This window comes from Prionailurus viverrinus, chromosome F1 (assembly GCF_022837055.1).
Source record: "Prionailurus viverrinus isolate Anna chromosome F1, UM_Priviv_1.0, whole genome shotgun sequence".
Classification (NCBI taxonomy): domain Eukaryota; kingdom Metazoa; phylum Chordata; class Mammalia; order Carnivora; family Felidae; genus Prionailurus; species Prionailurus viverrinus.
Window position 1 is genome coordinate 57,578,130 of NC_062577.1, and position 20,014 is coordinate 57,598,143.

Consider the following 20,014-nt stretch of genomic DNA (forward strand, 5'->3'; position numbering starts at 1 on the left):
GCCCCAAATGTCTGTGGTGCTGATGTCGAGAGACCCTGGTCCACAGCAGCATGGTCCAGGGCAAGCTTAGTGTGCCCAAGAACCATGTGGAGGACTTGTCCAAACACAAACAGCTGGGCCCTCCCCCGAGTTTCTCAATCAGCAAGTCCAGAGTGGGACCCGAGACTCTGCAACTGGAAGAAGTTCCCCAGGTGGTGTTGACACTGCTGGTCTCGGGAAGCACTTGGAGAACCACTGGTCCAAGGTCCTTGCAGCCATGACATGCCTTGCTCCCCCCTCGCCTCTCACAGGAGGCAACGACTCCTTATCTTCAACCCCCAATACCATCAAAACTTGCTGGTTCCCAGGTAGGAATTGGCATGATGCCCCGTGACAGCGTCAGATCTAACAGAAGGCAGAAGTAAGAGGGCGGGGCGGGGGGGAAGGGCACGTGGGTGGTTCAGTTAAGCATCTGACTCTTGATCTCGGCTCAGGTCATGGTCTGATGGGTCATGAGTTCAAGCCCCACGTCAGGCCCTGCGCTGACAGGGCAGAGACTGCTTGGGATTCTGTCTCTCCCTCTCTCTGCCCCTCCCCTGCTTATACTTGCTCTCTCTCTCTCTCTCTCTCTCTCTCTCTCTCTGTCAAAATAAATAAACTTAAAAAAAAAAAAGGTGGAGGAAGTCAACTCCATCATGAAGAATATCCCTGATACATCTGGCCTTAGGTTTAGGTAGATCCACTTTTGAAAGAAACTAAGGACAGTCCTCCTAAGGCTCAAAACAAAGTATTGGGGGGGCGCCTGGGGGGCGCAGTCGTTTAAGCGTCCGACTTCAGCCAGGTCACGATCTCGTGGTCCGTGAGTTCGAGCCCCGCGTCGGGCTCTGGGCTGATGGCTCAGAGCCTGGAGCCTGTTTCTGATTCTGTGTCTCCCTCTCTCTCTGCCCCTCCCCCGTTCATGCTCTGTCTCTCTCTGTCCCAAAAATAAATAAACGTTGAAAAAAAAAAAAAAGTATTGGGAGGGCAATCTACCCCTAATTTTACTGCTCCCTCCATTTTGTTCCCCACAAGTGGACCATGAAATATCAGAAACATGTACAGGGATTCGGCCAATGGGCAAAGTGGGCTGTCCATTTAGGATAACATCTTGGGGGGCCCCTACAGGGGCACGTGGTGACCTTGGCTTACACTATGTAAAAGAGAATAACACGGACCTGTCATAGGGCTACATCCGAGGCGACAGGTTATGGATCTCCTTCTACGGGCCAGCACATTTTAAGCATTGGTGCTACAGCCATGAACAAAACAGACAGAAATCCCTGGCTGGCTGGCCCAGCGTAGGCCCTCAAAATTTTTTGTTGAATTTACTCAAGGAAAATGAATGGAAGTGCTAAGAGATCTATCAAACACGGCCTCCAATCCACACACAAAGTAAAGCTCCAACAGGCAAGGCGGGTAAAGCAGAGAAAATGGAGCCCACTGAGGCCTTCTCCAGGATGATTTATTTTTAGCTCAGCATGGTACAGGGCTGCGGCTCTCTGAGCTTTAAATATTCAGGGTTTCATTATGACTATTTCATTACCCCGAGCAGCACATTGCAGGAGACAAAGTGGCTCAGTGTGACCAAGGCAGGAGGTGAGGCTGGCTAGTGTCTGAAGCCTGGTCTTGCTGGGACCTGCCGAGAGCTCCCGGGGGGCAGGGCCAGGTGTTGATCACCGGCACAATCATGCCTGTGCCAGGCACTGGCTGGGCACTGGGGACACAGCGGCACTCGGGGTGAGGGCTGAATGGCTCTGCAGTAGATGCTCAGAGCTGCCCCAGGACTGCCGAGAGCCACAACACTTTCTGGATGAAGTCTTCCAGAAGATGGCTGTGAGCTTCTGGCCGGCCAACAGAGCAGATTGGTCCGGAGTCCCTGCAGGCTCAACATCACGGGTTCAGTTGCTGGGGCCAGCAGCCCTAAGCCGACCCCTGTGCGTGTCTGCCTCGTCTCCTCCATCATGAGTCCCCTTTCACAGCTTTGTCTGGCCACGAGGCTGCTTCTTCCTGTCACCTCTTTCTCCTAAGGTAAGACTTCTCCCATGTTCTGGGCCTTTCCACCCACATGTTTCGATGCTTACCGAGCCTGTCCCCTCCCTGCTGTCAATAGCTAACTAGGTATGGGGCACCTGGGTGGCTCAGTCGGTTAAGTGTCCGACTTCAGCTCAGATCATGATCCCACGGTTCATGAGTTCAAGCCCCATGTTGGGCTCTGTGCTGACAGCTCAGAGCCTGCTTGGGATCTCTCTCTCCCTCTCTCTCTTTGCCCCTCCCCCTGTGTGCACTTGCTCTCTCTCTCACAAAATAAATAAATAAACATTAAAAAAAAAAAAAAAAAAAAAAACACCTTAGCTAACTACATGTGATCAACTATCCCCAGGGCTGGGATTCAGTGGATGCCTCTTACCAGTGTAGCCCCTCCCTGCAACACTCTGGTCTATGGATCTTCTGGAGGGGGCACCTGAGCGGCTCAGTTGGTTAAGTGGCCAGCTCTTGATTTCAGGTCCGGTCATGGTCTCACAGTTTGTGAGTTCGAGCCCTGCATCAGCTCTGCCCTGACAGTGGGGAGCCTGCTTGGGATTCTCTGTCTCCCTCTCTCTCTGCCCCTCCCTGCTTGCACTCTATCTCAAAAATAGAATATAGATCTTCTGGAGACTATTTCTTAACTCAAGGAAACAACAAATGTGAAAAATTGCCACACCATGTAAAAAATGCAGGGGGAGTAAAGGCAAGGTATGGGGTCGGGGGGATGAAAACATGCATTTACCGCTGTGATGGCCTGCTAGGGTCACAGTGACCCTAAGAGATGAATATTACTGAGGCACATTTTTACAAGGGAAGAATCTGTGAATGAGAGACCTTAAGGAACTTTCTCGAGCCAGCAGAAAGCCCACTGGCATTTTCTGACTCTAAAACCTCAAGCCCGTCACCTCCCACAGGAGGAGGGGGACTCGTGCAGTGGACCAGGTCGTCCACGAGAAAGAAGCCTGGCCGGCCAAGGAATCCTGGGGTGGGGTAGCCTGGAGATGCGAGGCTTCCCCAACACCTGCCCTGAGCCCGCTTTTGCTCCTAGACCCCGCAGCCGTATCCCTTGGGGGTGGAGCTGGAAGCCATCAGAGGAAGCAGTGAAGCTGGGAGACAGGCGTTCTCTGCTGGGAACCACAGCCTGGATCCAGGGCGCGAAACACAGGGTCCAAACCAGCTCCGACTGGGACAGCTGGCCCTCTGGAGCACCCTTCCGCTACTAAGTCCTGGGGGCCGATCGAAGCAGGGTCCAGCCTCACGGCTGGCCGTGGCTGGAAATGTCAGCCCTCCTGGATCACAGTAACATCTTGACCCCCATCCTCACATTGCTGCACTGGAGAAATGGACACGTAAGTCTGTGAGAGGCAAGCGGGGCCTTTCCTAGACCCCACAAAGTCTTTGACTCCCCAGGTGCTGTTCTTCTGCTCCTATGCAAGACTTCCCACTAAGGCTGGCTCTCAGTGCTTTCCTGCTGGCGGTGGGAAGGGCTGGCTTCAGGGCCCCCTGCCTGTCTCTTTCCAGCCAGGCAGCTTAGCCTCAGCTGGGGCTCCAGCTAATGGGCTCCCTCTGCTCTTCCCCAGCTGGGACTGAAAGTCCCTAGTGCCCTTTCTGCTCCCTCCCCCTGACTCCGGCACCCTCCTCCGCCCCAAACTGGATTTCTAGGTCTCCAGCCCAGTGCCTTTGACGATGACGATGACGCCCCCAGCAGCACCGGAGCAGACCTGCTGGTCCTATCCTCCACCATCCCCTCCCCTGACACGTGGGATGGACCACATCTCGCCCACACATGCCCGTGGCCAAACGGAAAGGACCTCGGGCTCTGAGCTAGGTGGCTCGGCGGGGACTCCCAGCTCTGCCACTTGTTAAGTGTGTGGTCTTACTCAGGACATGCCATCCCCAAGCCTTAGTTTACTCAGCTGAGAAAGGGAGAGGAAACTAATACCTGCCCTGTCTCACAGAGTTGCCGCAAAGGTCAAATAAGATCATGCATGTAGGGGGCAAATAAATAATGCCCCTCCTGGGTTCAGAACTAATTGAAAAAAAAGAGACAAAGATGAAATGGTTTTGGGGCGCTTGGGAGGCTCAGTCGGTTGAGCAACTGACTCTTGATTTCGGCTCAGGTCGTGATCTCACGGTTTGTGATATCGAGCATTAGGTTCCGTGCTGACAGTGCAGAACCTGCCTGGGATTCTCTCTCTCCCTTTCTCTCTGTCCCTGCCCAGCTCACTCTCTCGCTCTCTCGCTCTCTCTCTCTCTCTCTCTCGCTCTCTCGCTCTCTCAAAATATATAAACATGTTTAAAAAGTGATGAAATAGGGTTTTTTTAAATCAAATTTATTGGAAGAGCTGAGTTGGAGAATACTGACTGAATTTATGGCCAAGGTGGGGGACCTACTATATCCCTAATTATGTCCCTCCTGAATGCAGATGTGAAGGCAGAAGTCATGTGTGAGTGGCACTCTGGGCCAAGGGACATACTGCCTATATCTCTGAGCATCATCAATCAGCCCTGAGGCAGGCGTGATTGGCATTAGTTACTGAAGAGAAGATGAAGGCTGAAAGAGATTCAGTAGCTTATCTAAGACCACACAGTGAGCAAGTCACAGAGCTGGGATCTGAACCAAGTTATTGGTTCCAAAGCCCGGGCTTTTACTGCTAGCCCGGGAGAAACCAGGGCTCAACTAGCAGGTGACTTTACCGCCACAGGAGGCAGAAGCAAGGGACAACAACCTCAACCTAGGGGTGATGCTTCCACTTTTCAGGGTGATTCCACACGCATTATCTCCTTTCGCTCATTCACCTGTTCAATAAATATATACTGAACATGTCTGTGTGCTAGACAATCTATCTAGAAACCATACAAAGTCCTTACTCACAAAACTTACATTCTAGTGAAGAAACAGACACAAAAGAATTATCCACATAGAAGGAAAGGGAGGCAGGGGCGCCTGGGTGGCTCAGTCGGTCAAGCGTCCGACTCTTGATTTCGGCTCAGGTCATGAACTCGCAGTTCTTGAGTCGGAGCCCTGCATCAAGCTCTGTGCTGACAGTGCAGAGCCTGCTTGGGATTCTCTTTCTCCCACTCTCTGCCCCTACCCTACTCTCTCTCTCTTTCAAAATAAATAAATAAACTTGAAGAAGAAGAAGAAGAAGAAGAAGAAGAAGAAGAAGAAGAAGGGGAGGAGGAGGAGGAGGAGAAGGAGGAGGAGGAGGAGGGAGAGGGGGAGGAGGAGGAGGAAGGTAGATGGAGACAGACCTAAATGTAATCTCAGTTTTAAAATGGAGCACCCGAGGGGGCTCAGTTGGTTAAGCATCCAACTTCATTCAGCTCAGGTCAGGATCTCACATTTCGTGAGTTCAAGCCCCACATTGGGCTCTGTGTTGACAGTGAGGAGCCTGCTTGGGATTCTCTCTCTCTCTCTCTCTCTCTCTCTCTCTCTCTCCCTCCCTCCCTCTTAAAAATTAATAAATAGACAGCTTTCAAAAATGAAATTAGGGCCCACCTGGGTGGCCCAGTCAGTTAAGTGTCCAACTCTTGATTTCAGCTCAGGTCAGGATATCACAGTTTGTGGGATTAAGCCCTACATCAGGCTCTGCGCTGTCAGCTTGGGATTCTCTCTCTTCCTCTCTCTCTTCCCCTCCCCCCCTCCTCTCAAAATAAATCAATAAACACTGGAAAAATGAAAGCGGGGCTGAAGACAGGCTGAGTCATCAAGGATGACTGCCCTCAGCAACACATCCGTCAGAGACCCAAGTGAAGTCAGAAAATGTGACTCTTGGGGGAAGAGCACTCCAGGCAGAGGGAAGGGCCAACGCAAAGTTCCCAAGAAGGGAGCCATGCAGGGACCTAGCACTAGGAAGTAAGACATCATGGCTGAGAACCAGCAAGAAGGAGGGTGGTTGGAGGTGGGGTCTTAGAGCTGGAGACAGGGGGTGAGTCTTGGGACAGTCAGCCTTGTTGGTCACAGGACAACAAGATTTGAGGTTTTCTTCATAAGCGTGTCAAGAACTGGAGAATTATGGAACAAGTGAGTGGCTTGATTTGATTTATAGTCTTAGAATATGGCAGTGAATTGGAAGCAGGGGGCCCCGTCCAGTGACGAAGCTACTAGCTTGTTGCATCTGACAGACAAGGGTGGCTGGAACCAGAAGGTAAGCAGCAGGCATGGTGAGAAGCGGCTGGTTCGGGATCTGTTTGGAAGGGAGTTAATAGGACTGCGATCCTAACAACCTGCCTGTGAAGACGGGGGCCGGGCGGGGTGGGGGTGGGAGGGCGTGAGGTCATCCCCAGAAACAAAAAAGGGAGCCCAGAGCCCCAGAACAGAAAGAGGAGGGTAAGTGTGCAGTGTGCGGGGTGACCAATCAGGAGGCCTGAACCTGCGCTGGAAGCAGCGCCCCCCGCCCCGACCCTGGCCAGGGACCCCCTGCGTTGGAGACAGCGGAACCCCTCAGCGTGTCCGGCGGGAGGCCCAGCACCGGCCACGAAACGCCCTTGGCTCCTCAGCCGCCCCCGTCAAGACGGCAGGCCAGATGCACCATCTAACATCCGCTGCACGGTTTGCACAGGACATTTCCCCGTCGTGAAAACACAGCATGCGCCACTTTCATGCAAGACGGTGGGACAAAGGCACAACTCCGGGGGGAGGCACGTCAGAGCCCTCCCATCCAGGCGGCCAGGCCTTCCGTCCCCTTTCCACATGGGACGCTCCATTTCCATACACGTTCCCGACCGCCTGCTCCCCAGGGGCTTGCGGAGGTGCCAAGTGGGACGTTACAGGGTGCTGTGCTCTCAGTCTGGTGGTGGGAGACAGGTCGCGAGACCCCCGGAGAAGCAGCGAGGACGAATCTAGGGTTGAGGAAAAGGGACGAGGAAAAAGTGTTCGGGGTGCACCCTGAACGAGGTCTGGTGACCGTGGGTAGGTGGGGACAATCGTGGGTGGGCAGGACAACGTGCGAAAGGAGGCACGGGGTATGAAGAAACCTGGCAGGGTAGCCCAGGGCGTGGGGGTCTGGTGTGGCCCCCGCGACAGCAGCCACAGCAGAGACAAGACTATCTGCTGAGCCACGCGCCAGGGGGGCCCCGGCGAAGACCTTGGAGGCATTTGCTCACGGAGTCCTCACAGCGCCTGGAGGCAGGGTGAGCGGACTGAGGCTCAGAGAGTTTAATGTTTACTCATTTATTTTGAGACAGACAAAGAGAGTGTGAGTGGGGAAGGGGCAGAGAGAGAGAGAGAGGGAGACAGAGAGAGAGAGGGAGGGAGAAAGAGAGAGGGAGAGAGAGAGAGAGAGGGAGACAGAGAGACAGAGAGAGGGAGGGAGAGAGAGGGGGAAAGACAGAGAGAGAGGCAGAGAGGGAGGGAGAGAGAGAGAGGGAAAGGGAGAAAGAGGGAGAGAGAGAGAAAGGGAGACAGGGAGAGGGAGACAGAGAGACAGAGAGAGGGAGGGAGAGAGAGGGGGAAAGACAGAGAGAGAGAGAGAGGGAGAGAATCCCAAGCTTGTTCCATGCTCAGCAATGCCCGATGCAGGGTTCGGACCCACAACCGTGCAATCGTGACCTGAGCCGGAATTAAAAGTCAGATGCTTAACTGAAGAGGCTCAGAGAGGTTAAGTCACTTGACCAAGACCACACAGTAAGATGAGAAATATAGATTTAAAAAAATTTTTTTTTTTACTGAAGCACAACAGAAATGACTGGAGACCCTAACCTTGCAGCGGGCGATTCTTACAAAGAGGATACACGTACCCGATTCAAGAAACGGAATCTTACCATTCTGAAGCCCCTCTCCTGCCCTCTTCCAGCCCTTCCCTTCCCTCCTCCCCAGCCCTTCCCTTCCCTCCTCCACAAAGGTAAGCACTTTGGTCTATCCTGACTTCTGACCCCATAGATTTCTTTTTGGAGTTGAGATTTGCCCGCAGGTCTGTGAGAACCTGAGGCCAGGATTTTGAGCGGGCACAATAATACGTGGACGGACTTCCCAGTCTGGTTAGGTCTGCATACCATTGCCAGCATTGTTTTCCCGACCACATCCCGATTTGTGCAGTGCTCCTTGCTGTCTCCCTCATGCCTAGCGGCAGACAGATGACCACTCTAAAGAGAGTCCCGGAAACCAGCGCGGGAGCCGCCAGCGTCCTGTCTAGAATAGTCCCTTCCCGTGCTCGGCGACATGGACACGCGCTAGACTGCAAGTCAGCACCTGAGGTGTCCCACTTCCCATCTTCAGAAAAATGTGATTTAAAGACAAGTGCGTCCTTTTGGAGAGTGTAAATCAATAGCCCTGAGCGGTGTCCTTGAATAGATTTAACCATATTCTCAAAGCTAAGGGTTTTAATTTGTGAGATGTGAAGAAAATTCTATAGTCATTGCAAAATAAAATACAAAGATTCCAGTCCTTCAGCTGGACAGTAAAACTCATGCCCCCACCTTCACCTCACACACACACACACACACACACACACACACACACACCATCTGCATTCTGGTACAAAGAAAATTAAAAAAAAAAAAGCACAGGGGCATCAGGGTGGTTCAGTCAGCTGAGCGTCCAGCTCCCGATTTCAGCTCGGGTCATGATCTCATGGTTTGTGAGATCGAGCCGCTGACAGTGCAGAGCCTGCTTAAGATTCTCTCTCTCCCTCTCTCGCTGCCCCCTCCCCCTCTCACGCGCATGCACTCATGATCTCGTTTGCTCAAAATAAATAAATTAACTTTAAAAAAAAAAAGCATGAACTTCGCGGAGAACACGACTGGATGGCTAGCTTGGGCTCTTCTAGAGTTCCAAGTAACACAAGCCCTACCCCGCCTGCTGCTTCCTTCGCCCCCAGGCTCATCCCGGCCAAGTCCTCACCGCACAGTCCTCTCGGCAAGTCTTAGTCCCCCTGCGTCCTGGCACTCGGGACAAGATCAGCCCCAGACCTTCTCGGGCAGCAGCCCTCACGGTCCTGCTCCCCTCACCTGCCAGTCCTGTCTCAAGTGCCGCGTGTGGGGAACAGTCGGAGGAAGCAGCACCCCCTCCCCTGCAGACTACTGGGTTCCAAGGAGCGGCCCCCGAAGGGCCGACTCAAACGCAGGTGTGAATGCCACGGTCCCACGTGGGGACGCCGCGTGGGGACCGGAGGCGCAGGCCGGGAGGCAGAGGGAACGATCACCTGCCGGTTGGGTGAGCAGGTCAGGGTCGGTGGGGAGCAGGGCGCTTGCGAGGACACCCAGGTGGGGAGGGGGGGAAGGCGGGACTCCGCCTGTGAGGTGCTGGGACACAGGAGGGGTGCCAGGGAGCCAGGGAGAGCTTGCGTCTCGCGATCGGAAAGACACAGGTCAACTTCCGGCTTCCCCACGCACTGCTGACTTGACGTAGCTTACTTGACCTTTCCTAAACCTCGGTGCCTTTTACATAAAATGAGGTAATATGATCCACCTCACGGAAGTCAAGGGACATTGAAAACTAACGTATTTCGGTGCCGGACACACAGCACCGGCCGCCTGTGAGGGTTGACAGAGGACAGGATGGGGGGGATGTTCAGTTCCGCCTCCTGGTGGAGTTGTGAGGCCCGGCGCTTTGGAGAACGAAGAGCGTACGGGAGATGGTGTAATTTGCCGGGTGTGTTCTGGCCGATGCACACACGCGTGCACACACACACTCACACGTACTCACACTCACACACATTCACACGTGGACGCACACTCACACGTGCACACTCACATGCACACCCACCTACACTCACACACGCGCACATACACATACACGCACACAGACTCACATGCACACTCACACATATGCACACTCATACCTACACACATGCTCAGGCACACCCACTCATGCTCACACTCATACATACACACATACACTCACACGTGGACTCACGCACACACACACGTGCACACTCACATGCACACCCACCTACACTCACATGCACACCCACCTACACTCACACACGCGCACATACACGCACACAGACTCACATGCACACTCACACATATACACACATGCACACGCACACTCACGCATACTCACACTCATGCATACACACACTCATGTGGACTCACACACGTGCACGCTCACATGCCCACCCACCTACACTCACACGCACACATAGACTCACATGCACACTCACACATATACACACATGCACACTCATACCTACATATACATGCACACACACATATACACACATGCACACTCACATATACACACATGCACACATGCATACACACATACATGCACACTCACACATATACACACATGCATACTCATACATACACACATGCACACACATTCACGCATACTCACACTCATACATACATACACTCACATGTGGGCTCATGCACACTCACACATGTGCACGCTCACATGCACACCCACCTACACTCACACACGCGCACACATAGACTCACGTGCACACTCACACATATACACATGCACACTCACTCACACATGCACACGCACACATCTATACACAGACACCCTCATAGACTCACACATGCATTCTCATACACATACACACTCGCTTGCACACTCACACACACACATGCACACATACACACAATCACACATGTACGCATGTACACTCACACACATGCACATATATGTTCACACATACACACTTAAACATGCACATTCACACATATACACATGCACACTCACACATACAGCACGCATATTCACACACACACACTTGCACATATATATATACACACTCACAAATATACATACATGCACACTCACACATACCCACTCATACCTACTCACACCTATACATATACACACACACACACACACACGCAGAAGCTACCTCTGCCAGTCCTCCTCAGTGCTACAGCAGCACACAGAGGCAAGCGTGTATTAACCCCTTCTCCCTGTGCTCACACGCACAAAAATGCAGCCAAGAGAAAAGTCTCCAGATCCAAGTACATCCAGAAGCCATGCTCTAGAATATTGATTAGTAAACTGGAGGATGTTGTTGCTGACTGAGTGATCCTTGCAAGAGTAAATAAATCTCTAACATAAAACTGATTAGAACCATCTCAGAGGAGATGCTCTTGTAAACCAGCCTTTCCTGCGGTGCTCACTCCCACCCCGGCAGTCCCCACGCACACTCACACGCACGTGCATGCACACACACCAAAATGTCTGCATGGAAATCTCACTTTAAGCTGAAGTTTTTTGTTTGTTTGTTTTTTAATTTTTTTTAACTTTTTTTTTATTTTGGAGACAGGGAGAGACAGAGCATGAACAGGGGAGGGGCAGAGAGAGGAAAACACAGAATCTGAAACAGGCTCCAGGCTCTGAGCTGTCAGCACAGAGCCTGACGCAGGGCTCGAACTCACGGACCGCAAGATCATGACCCAAGCCGAAGTCGGCCACTTAACCGACTGAGCCACCCAGGCGCCCCTAAGCTGAAGTTTTAAAAACATTCGTTGTGATCGAATTGACAGATTGTTTTTAAGATCCACTCCGGTGGCAGAAGGACCAGCAGGCTCCCAGGTGTTCCCTGGTGGGGCAGGAAGTTAAGCATGGTGACCTCTCTCCAGCTGTCCTCCTCTCCCTTCCTCCCAGGGGCCCCACCAGCTGGAGGAGTCTCCCTCCCTCAAGAGTGAGCAGGGATGGGAAAGTCCCCACTAGCCAGTTGGCTCTTGTCACACTGGTCCTGAAAAGTGACTGTGGCTTTCTTGTTGGCAGCCTGTTTCAGGGCTTAGGGCAGCATCACACTGTACCCATCCAGCCCAACTCCACCCCGTGTCCTCTTCCTCAAGGGCCCTGCCTGGGGCCCCCTCCCTGGGGCCTGAGACAGGAGCACCTGCTGTGGGAACCACACCCCCTGTCTAGTGCCAGGCTAGACCCGCCCGTCGAGCATCAGTGCCTGATGCTAATCCCAGCACATCAACGACACACCTCCCCTCTCGGCTCTGAGGTTGGTCAGAACCAGCCCGACATACATCAAACTGGTTATGAGTCTCCTCTTCTGGAAGAGTCATTCCAACCAACTCAATAAATGGCCACGATGGACCCAGCCTGCCCTCGAGAAACTTTAGGGAGATTTATATGAACAATTATTTTAGTGCCCCCACTAATGAATTTTCAAAGCATTAACCTTTATGACTTCACTTAAATATGAGACAACCCTGTGAAGCTGTCGGGACCAACACTGTCACCCAAAAATAAGGCAACTGGGCTGAAGAAGTAGTCACTCCAGGGTTGCACAAGCAGCCACTTACAGAGCCAGGCCTAGGAGACCTCTAGTAGGAAAAGCTAATGAGAATACTAAGACGTGTTCACATGAAACAACCACAGAGGGCGTTGGATGGGCCAGAGCGGGTGACACAGGGATTGTAGCTTTGCTTCTTACTGACCAATCTGAGTTCTGCTGGGAAGGGGCCAATGGTTCCTTCTTCTTGAGACCCCCTAGATCCAGGAATTGGAATCATCCCCCTCTGTGGCTGCTCCATTCTCCTTCACATAAGTGCTGTGTCTATACATGAGGGGGCACCGGCCACATATGAGGTCCCAGAGGGCAGGGAGGGCTTGGCGCAGTACCTGGCACAGAATGAATGGTCAATATGTTTGAACCGACTGTTCTCCAGCTGTCCTGAAGGTTAAAGCAGGACTCGACTGTGCTGTGGCTCACTGCTGCCATCTAGTGACCAGTTCTGAGAAACCAGACAGAGCTGTTTCCCCAGCCAATCAGCCAATCGGCCAACAGCGCAGGGCCACGCCTAGACAGCGATCCACCCTTCTTCTTGGTCAGGAACGATTCACACACAGATTTCCACGACACTCTAAAAACATACGTGTATCTCATGCTAGCACAGGGCCTGGCTCAAAAAAAAAAAAAAATTAAATAAGGAAATCAGCCAACTGTTAGGCATTGATTACATGGACAAGTGTATGTTATAGCACATTAAAATACAGGAAAAGCATACTTCACAATCCCTGACCTTAAAGAGCCTACAGTTTGATTTGGAGTAACAACACTCCGCAGCAAAGCAAAAATTTCCTGAAGCAAAAAATTTGAGAAAACCAGTGGCATGCTTTTATATTTATTTTTTACCATGATGGAAACATTTTTACCATGATTTTTACCAGAAATTCCAGATGAAACATTTAAAAATCCTGCTTAGGGGCACCTGGCTGGCTCAGTCAGTAGAGAGTGCGACTCTTGGTCTCGGGGTCACGAGTTCGAACCCCACACTGGGTGCAGAGATTACTTAAAAATAAAATCTTTCTTAAAAATAAAAAAAATAATAATAAAGGTCCTGCTTAATGCATAGGGGAGCACATGAGAAAATGAAGACATTTTATAGGAGTCAAGAATAGGAATTGAAATATAAGGATAAGACACTGTAGAAAAGCAACAAGCAGGTTTTGTAACACGATGAAGTACTTTTTCTGAAAGCTAAAAATGAAGTCAACAAAATTAAAAACTCGATGGAAGGGTTTTAAATTTTTTTTTTCAACGTTTATTTATTTTTGGGACAGAGAGAGACAGAGCATGAACGGGGGAGGGGCAGAGAGAGAGGGAGACACAGAATCGGAAACAGGCTCCAGGCTCCGAGCCATCAGCCCAGAGCCCGACGCGGGGCTCGAACTCACGGACCGCGAGATCGTGACCTGGCTGAAGTCGGAAGCTTAACCGACTGCGCCACCCAGGCGCCCGATGGAAGGGTTTTAGATGGCAGGCTAAACATGGCTGAAGAGACAATAAGGGAACTGGAAATAGACCTGAGAAATAGCGAAAATGTAGCCTTGAGAAGCTAAAGATGTGAAAAATTAAAAAAAAGACTCAGAGGAGAGAATAAGGGTTCCTACATACATGTAACTGCATATCTGGAGGGAGAGAACAGAGATAAAGATGAGTGGTGAAAGGTACAGCTAGCAACAACATTAGAACTTGGAATTTAGAAAAATATATACTATTTACTAGGGCGCCTGGGTGACTCAGTTGGTTAAGTGACCGACAGGCTCAGATCATGATCTCGCGGTTTGTGAGTTCAAGCCCCACGTCGGGCTCTGTGCTGACAGCTCAGAGCCTGGAGCCTGCTTCAGATTCTGTGTCTCCCTCTCTCTCTGACCCTCCCCTGCTCATGTTCTGTGTCTCTCTCTCAAAAATAAATGAACATTAAAAAAATTTTTTAAAATACTATTTACAATAGCATCAAAAATATGAAGTACATAAAGACAAATCTGATAAAAGATGTACAAGATCTGTAAACTGAAAATGATAAAACATTGCTGAGAGAAGTGAAAGAACACCAAAAAAAAAAAAAAGAAAGAAAGAAAAAAATGGAGAGGTGGACTTTGTTCAGAGGTCAAAAGACACAACGTTGTGAAATGTCAGTTGTCCCCAGATAATCTATGGATTCGACAACATCCCAATTATAGCTCAGCAGAACTTTTTGTAGAAATTAACAAAGTGATTCTAAAATTTATACAGAAATGCAAATGACCTATAACAGCCAAAACTATTTTGAAAAGAACAAATTTAGAGGGTTAACACTACCTGATTTCAAGACTTATTATAGAGCCTCAGTAATCAAGACAGTGTGCTATTGACCCCAAAATAGACAAAAAGACCAGTGGAACAGAGTCCAGAAACAGAGCCACAAGTATGAACAGCTAATTTTTTTTAAGTTTTTATTTATTTATTTTGAGAGAGAGAGAGAGTGCACAAGCAGGGGAGGGGCAGAGAGAGAAGGAGAGAGAGAATCCCAAGAAGGTTCTGCACTGTCAGTACAGAGCCCAACACAGGGGTTGAATTCACGAACCGTGAGATCATGACCTGAGCTGAAATCAAGAGTTGGATGCTCAACTGACTGAGCCACCCAGGCGCCCTTTGATATTTTTACAAAGGTGCAAGCACCATTCAAAGAGGGGTGTCTTTTCAACACTGGTGCTGGAACAAGAGGAGATCACATGCAAAATAATGACCTTCTGTCTACAGCTCGCGCCATAAATAAAAATTAACTCAAAATGGATCACAGACCCCTGTGACCAGAGGTAGAGAAAGGAACGCTGCCTTCGTGGCTCCTGATGGTTCGTGGATGCTGCCCCAAAGCCATGGTCTCTGAGTGGCTGAGACAGGCTTTGACTCCTGTTTTCATTTGCCCTAATCTTCTTTCTGGCTGTGGACAGACCTCTTATCTTCCTCACCGACACTCGGCCTGAGTCAAAGTTGATCTTTTTTTTAAATGTTGATTTATTTTTGAAGGAGAGAGAGACAGAGCATGAACAGGGGAGGGGCAGAGAGCGAAGAAGACCCAGAATCCAAAGCAGGCTCCAGGCTCTGAGCCGTCAGCACAGAGCCCGACGTGGGGCTCGAACTCACAAACTGTGAGATCATGACCTGAGCCAAAGCCGGACGCTCAACCGACTGAGCCCCCGGGGTGCCCCAAAGTTGATCATTTTTAAACACCACTTGGGCCTAGTTACACTTTGCACTGAAAATAAATAGCACACTTGATGTTTATATTAAGTTTTTACTGTTTCTCATTCAGGTTCCATGCGTTCTTTCCCATCATGTAGCAAAGCATTAGGTTGAGGATGGCAGAGGTTACACTCTGATTTCGCAGATGGAGAGCCCGGCAGGACAAGTGCCGTGACTTTGCCAACCTCACTGGCAAGCGGGGAAGTTGAGGCCAGAGTGAGGTTGCCTCACCGACTGCGCCCATCCTGCACAGCCTGCCCGGCGCCGTGGCTCAGGCCCGGCTCACCAGGACACGTCTTAAAAGGGAACACTTCCGTCTACCTTAGTCACCAGGCGACTTGAAGGATTTGGATCTCAGCCAGGGGTTCTTAGTCTGAGGATTCAGGGCAGCATTTCCTTATGTTATGAATGCAGGCGACAAAGCACAGGAATATTAGCTGTATGTGGGGGCGCCTGGGTGGCTCAGTCGGTTGGGCGTCCCACTTCGGCTCAGGTCACGATCTCGCGGTCCGTGAGTTTGAGCCCCCGCGTCGGGCTCTGGGCTGATGGCTCGGAGCCTGGAGCCTGTTTCCGATTCTGTGTCTCCCTCTCTCTCTGCCCCTCCCCCGTTCATGCTCTGTCTCTCTCTGTCCCAAAAATAAATAAATGTTAAAAAAAAATTTTTTTTTAAAGGAATATTAGCTGTAAGTGAACCTGTTTGCTGGCAGAAGTCACAGTTATTTTCAGAACACGCGCTCACTGTTACAGAATGTCACAGGATCGCTTGGGTTCATTAATGCTACCTAACTGTGGTAGTTCTTAGACTTGACCCTGGCTCATGTCATTTGACGGGTTAATAAAGAAGCACGTGTCTTCCCACAGCACGTGCTTGTTTTTATATTTGGGTAACTGTTTTACTACAATTTATTTCCTTTGATGTTTTGGGGTGTGATTTCATGTATGTAAAAACATTACCCTGAGAGGGCATCCTTAGAAGGCACACTTGCTGCAGGGGGCTAGGGACAACAAGAGATTAAAAACCCTAATCGGGGGCACCTGGGTGGCTTATTTGGTTAAGTGTCCGACTCACGCTCAGGTCATGATTTGGTGGTGCACAGGTTCGAGCCCCACGTCGGGCTCTGTGCTGACAGCTCGGAGCCTGGAGCCTGCTTCGGATTCTGTGTCTCCCTCTCTCTCTCTCTTGCCCCTTCCCCACTTGCACTCTCTCTCTCTTTCTTTCAAAAATGAACATTTACAAAGTTTATAAATAAATAAATAGATAAAATAAAACAAAATAAAACAAAACAAAACAAAATCAAATAACAAAAAAACAAAACAAAATAACAAAACAAAATAAAACAAAACAAAATAAAATAAAACAAAACAAAACAAAATAAAATAAAACAAAACAAAATAAAACAAAATAAAATAAAATAAAACAAAACAAAATAAAATAAAACAAAACAAATCAAAATAAAACAAAATAAAACAAAACAAAATAAAACAAAACAAAATAAAACAAAACAAAATAAAACAAAACAAAATAAAAAAACAAAATAAAATAAAATAAAACAAAACAAAATAAAATAAAATAAAACAAAACAAAACATAAGACAAAAGAAAACAAAATAAAATAAAACAAAACAAAATAACGTAAAACAAAACAAAATAACGTAAAACAAAACAAAGCAAAATAAAATAAAACAAAACAAAATAAAACAAAACAAAGCAAAATAAAATAAAACAAAACAAAATAAAACAAACAAAACAAAATAAAATAAAACAAAATAAAATAAAATAAAACAAAACAAAATAAAACAAAACAAAATAAAACAAAACAAAACAAAACAAAACAAAATAAAATAAAATAAAACAAAACAAAACAAAACAAAATCCCTAATCGAAAAAAGAGAGCTGTTTCATCAGCCTGGTACATCCTGGATGAGGGGGACGTCATCCTTAAGCGAGTGCCAGGCACGACGCAGGCGGTCCCACTGAAGATGCCCTGTGCCCACCCCCGATCCGTCGCACAACAGACTCTTCAGATGCAGAACCCGAGGACACCGTATCTGACACCTTCATTTTGATGCCACGACTGTCTGACACTCATTATTTTCAGGCCTTAAGAAGCACACCATTAAGTTTTCAGTCCTTTGGGTTTTCAATTTTTTTAAGTTTATTCATTGATTTTGAGAGAGAGACGGTGGGGGAGGAGCAGAGAGAGAAGGAAAGACAGAGAATCCCAAGCAGGCTCCAAACCAAGAGCAAAGAGCCCAATACAGGGCTCAAACCCACCAACCATGAGATCACGACCTGAACCGAAACCAAGAGTCACTTAACTGACTGAGCCACCCAGGCGCCCATCAGATCCATTTTAAATGACTCAATAATACCTATGCAGGTGTCTTTCCTTACTCTGTCCCAGAATCCAACTCTCATCACAGAGCCTGACACCAGGGGAGGCAGCGGGGGTGAGGAGAGGCCCAGAAAGGGGTGAGTCTCAGCCTGGGAGGCTCATAGCCCTGGGGCGGCTAAGGCTCTGAACCCCTTGGGTATATCTCCACATCAAAATAGCCCATTTGGGTTTTGCTAAACCCTCCTCCGCCAATAGATGAGGTGAGCTTGGGGGCAAGGCTCTAGAAGTGCCTGTAGAGAATTCTAGTTTAGGAACCTTCCCTGAAGCCAGCCAGCCTCTCCCAGATGCCCTGAGCTCCAGAGAAGAAAGGGCCTTTCCAGAATTCAGTGTCACCTGTGCAGCCCAATTACCAAGAACACCACAGCCACCACTCACTGGGCACCTTATACCGCCGTGCACAGTCCTGCCTCTCTGCCCACACGTTGTCATTCAGTACTCTAGGCCAAGGAGGGGATTTCGCCCCTAGGATACAGCTGCCCAAGACCACCTAGCTGTTATGTGAAGGAGCCAACGCGTGAAGCTAGGTCTGCTGACTGCAGAGTTGTTTGTCCCAAGAGGCTGTCTCTCCTTTTAGCGGAAGCTAGACCACGCGGAAATCATTAAGCAGAGGTGGAACCCCTTCCGCAAAATTCAGGTGACACCAACCAACTAAACCTAATTTTTAAAAGGTGTTCAAGGGGTGCCTGGGGGGCTCAGTCAGTTAAGCGTCTGGTTTCGGCTCAGGTCATGATCTCGCGGTTCATGAGTTCGAGCCCCGTGTCAGGCTCTGTACTGACAACTCAGAGCCTGGAGCCTGCTTCACATTCTGTGTCTCCCTCCCTCTCTCTCTCCGCCCCTCACCTGTTTGTGCTCGCGCGCTCTCTCTCTCTCTCTCTCTCTCTCTCTCTCTCTCTCTCTCAAAAAGGAATAAACATTAAACTTTTTTTAAAGAATTTTAAAAAATGGTAATAATAAAATAATAAATAAAAGGCATTCTATTCTCTCTCCTTTTTCTTCTGCCTTCTGCAAACCAAGTGAGTATTACTTAGGTCATTCTTCCTGCCAAAAAGAATCAATCCAAGAGCAGAGACCCACCCCAACTTTTGCCAACAATGCCTGCCCCTGGAGAAGCTCCAAGATGAGACCCAGGAGGAGGGAATTCTCTTTTTAAAGCCCTGATCGAGTCCACTGCAGACCTGGAGCCCACGTTGCTAGGATCTTGACCCAGTCACTCGGCCTCTGGGCCCTGGTTTCCTCGTGTGTAACATGAGGGGCTTGGATTCCCGGTTTCAAAGAAAACTCAGAATCCTCAAGGAAGAGCCTGCATGATTCTCGAGATGCCCTCTTGCCAACTTTAACCACATTTTTCTTTTCTCTGTTGAGACTTCAGGTAAGATGTCACAAAGGGCGCTGTGACCAAAACCTGCTTGAAGGTGACTCCTAAAAAACGTGCCCACCTCTGAGGACATCCTAAGGCACTTTCCCGGGGGCACCATAGTTTAGCATCTCCTGGGGCGGGGTCTTGCAACCTAAGAGGGCAGTGCTGGATTTGAATGGCCTTAAGAGCAGACTCGCGCCTTCTTTCCAGTCCCCACACAGGCACAGAAGAGACTTGAACAGCACAGACGACGTTCCTGGACGAAACGGGCACCCGAGTACGATGAACACCACGGATCTGAATGGTCCATATGATTCAATACACGAGCCCCTCGGTTTCCAGCCCTGCCTGTGTGCCTGATTCACCTGGCAGTGTGTTACAAAGGATTTTTCTCCCTAGACCTACAGAATCAAAATTCTCAGGAATGGACCGCCCTTTTCAACACCACCCCCCCCCCCCACTTTGACTGTAACGAGCAGCTTGGAGAACCACTTGCAACAGATTGTAGCGGGAGAGAAAAGGGGGCAGCTCCGATCGGCCCTAAAGAAGGCTCTTTTAAAGACTTTCCAGGAAGACACAAAAGCGAGATCACTTCAGCAGTCAGACTTCTGGGGGCGCTCTGATAACCCTCTTAGAACCACAGGAGCCAAGCAAACGACCTTAGCCCAGCCACTCCACGCCGCCCTCCGTCGGGATCTGCGTCCCACCGCTAGATGGCAGGCGGCGGCAGCTTTGGCTCAAATCCGTCCCCTCCTGGAAAGCGGAGCAGGACCGCATTCCTTACATACCTTGCGGGACTGCTAA

General features: G+C 49.6%; 1 protein-coding gene across 1 annotated transcript in view; it reads right to left on the reverse strand.

Moving 5' to 3' along the window:
* Positions 1-373: 373 nt before the first annotated feature.
* UCK2 (uridine-cytidine kinase 2) overlaps positions 374-20,014 on the reverse strand; it is a 104,789-nt gene continuing 85,148 nt past the window's right edge. Inside the window, exons 8-10 of the transcript XR_007148195.1 lie at positions 19,436-19,443; positions 16,306-16,309; positions 374-384 (exon numbers count right to left, since the gene is read on the reverse strand). The gene's annotated coding sequence lies outside the window, so the exon portion shown is untranslated. The remainder of the gene's footprint in view (positions 385-16,305; positions 16,310-19,435; positions 19,444-20,014) is intronic.